Below are 2380 nucleotides of genomic sequence, written 5' to 3' on the forward strand. Positions count from 1 at the left end.
CACACACACACACACACACACACACACACACACCCCTAAAACCTCACTCAGAGCCAAATGTTAATCCTTCTGATCCCATTTAGGGTAAAAAGAGGGCAATCCATTTTTACAGTAGATATATCCATTTCTTTGTTTGAGTCCAGACACATTATGCGCAAATCTACAAGCAAGGCTGACGCTGCTGCGGCTCAGAGAGCTGATACCTACCGCCTCCCCAGGAGAAGACAGTAAGACCCTGCTAGGGGCTGCAAGTAGAGGGGGGTGTTTTATTTAAGGTGAATGGAAAAAGAGAGTGGTCAGGAGGAGACTAGAACAGTGGGGTCCCCTCGCCCTTCCCCCACAACCCCAACTGTCGAATATATTCTCTGCGGATACTGCATGCTTGGAAGGCCCTACGCAGGTCCGAGATGCTGCTATTCATTATTTCCCACGTCCTCTAATACCGCCACCAACTACAACGACCATCTCTCAATAATCCTCTTCTAGGCGCTGCTTCATCTCCATCCCTGGTCCTGGAGAGGCCGCTTCCGCGATCTCTGCGCCCTACTAGCTGTTATGTCATGCCCAGCCACCACAGTCGGCCACCCCACCCCCAGGGCAAGAGTGATCCCTCTAGTGCCCTCCAGCACCTCCAAATATCCAGCCTCCAAGCTATCCTACGCATCCCGCCCCCGTCCCTAACCCAACCACCATCATCGATCCCTCCCCACCGCAGTCCCTAACCCGATCCCCCATCACCCATCTCTCACCCCCGTCCCTAACCCGACACCCACACCTTACTCACCTGCAGCCCAGGAAGACGTGGTTGGTCCAGGCGGCGGAGAGGGCGAGGAGCTGGTCGAGGGCAGCCCCGGGATAGCTGTGCAGGTGCCGACAGATGAAGCTGCGCCGCAGAGCCCACTGCCAGTCACTTTCGTGGCTATAGCGCCACTGCTCCAGCACTGGCTCGGGCGGGGGCGGCGGGAGGGGCGGCAGCGGCGGCGGCGGGAGGGGGGGCAGCGGCGGCGGCGACAGGAAGTCGCCCCCCAACAGCAGACGTCCTCCAGCCATCTTCTCCGCCCCCAAGCAGGGACCCCAGGGACGAAGCCGACTACGGACCGCGAGCTAGGTAGCTAGCAAGCGGGCGGAAACGGGGGGCCTGTGGGAGGGGCCGGGTAAGGAGGGGCGCGCTGAGGGGCGAAGATCAACTCTCGGGGGGACTGGAGTGTGTGCGTGGGGGCCACCGTTAGGAGGAAAAGAGGAGCACGAGCTCGCGTCCCGACACCGGGGTGCACGTCCGCTGCACTCCTCCAACTCGTGGAGGAGCAGAAGGGCTGCCGCCGCACTCACGCGCGAGCCGGGGAGGCCGAGTGAGGCTCCGCACCTCCACGGATCCGCAGACCCACGCACTGCGCGGAGAGCGATAAAAGACCCCAGCACGCTCTACTCCCCTCCTCTAGGTTCTAGCCTACCTACCCGCGTGCCGTCCGGGGTTGTGAGGCCAGTGCGCTTGCGCCGCGGCTGTTCCCTAACTTCCAAATCCCGTCGCAGAATCTCGCGCGACGTACTTTTTTCCCTCCAGTGACGACTACGGGCCTTTGACGCACTACGGTGACAAGCAGAGGGCGGGGACTCTAGAAAGGGAATTTAGGAAGGTTCTCTGAGGTTCGAGAATATGGTTGGAAGGTGCCCTCAGGTAGCTGTTGTTAGCCCACGGCTCGTCTGACGCTTTTCCCTGGATTTCCAAGCGGCGCGACAGTGAGACCATGTTCCTTGTAAGGGCTTTAGGTCTGCAATGGACTTTACATTAAAACAAAACAAAACAGGCAGCTCCCCGAGGTGCCTTTTCTTCAGAGTAGCTTGAAATGCTCTGTGCATCATGCATCATTAGCTCTGTGTAATAGCTTACTGCGAAAACGTACTAAAAATGAAACACTTGCAAAGAAAATCATCCACAGCGCCGCTTCTCAAGTTAGCCACTTTCAAGTCCCTACTGCATCCCAATTACGAACACAGACACTGTTTACACAGTTCTGATCACAACTGCAAGTAAGTGTATTTCACGTATCAACTTAAGTGCAACAGATTACAAGATACAAAAGGGGCCCAGAGAAGAGGGGCCCGCTCAATCACTGTAGCCAAATGTATCACTCCACCCGGAGTCAGCTTCACTCAGTAACTTCAGTCGCTTCACGAAAGCAGTTAATGAGTGTTTGTCGGCGGGAATTTACACAGCACCTACTGTGTGCTCAATACAGCAAGAATACACAAAAGAAGGAAAGAAAGTGGGTTTTCTCTGTGGTCCTGGAATTGACTACAATCTTTGCGGGGAGAAATAGCCCTGCATAAAACTAAATGTTCCACCAGGAGCCGGAGCATTGGATGAGGTGGCTTTGACGCA

At 56.2% G+C, this 2380-nt stretch overlaps 1 protein-coding gene across 2 annotated transcripts in view; it reads right to left on the reverse strand.

Annotated features, from left to right (window-relative positions):
* NKRF (NFKB repressing factor) overlaps nucleotides 1–937 on the reverse strand; it is a 24741-nt gene extending 23804 nt beyond the window's left edge. The window contains exon 1 of one of the 2 annotated variants that reach the window (XM_011977154.1): nucleotides 785–937. The gene's annotated coding sequence lies outside the window, so the exon portion shown is untranslated. The remainder of the gene's footprint in view (nucleotides 1–784) is intronic. The other variant, XM_011977156.1, reaches the window with a different exon arrangement.
* Between the last annotated feature and the right edge of the window lie 1443 nt (nucleotides 938–2380).

The sequence above is a fragment of the Mandrillus leucophaeus genome, unplaced genomic scaffold (assembly GCF_000951045.1).
Source record: "Mandrillus leucophaeus isolate KB7577 unplaced genomic scaffold, Mleu.le_1.0 Scaffold174, whole genome shotgun sequence".
Lineage (NCBI taxonomy): Eukaryota > Metazoa > Chordata > Mammalia > Primates > Cercopithecidae > Mandrillus > Mandrillus leucophaeus.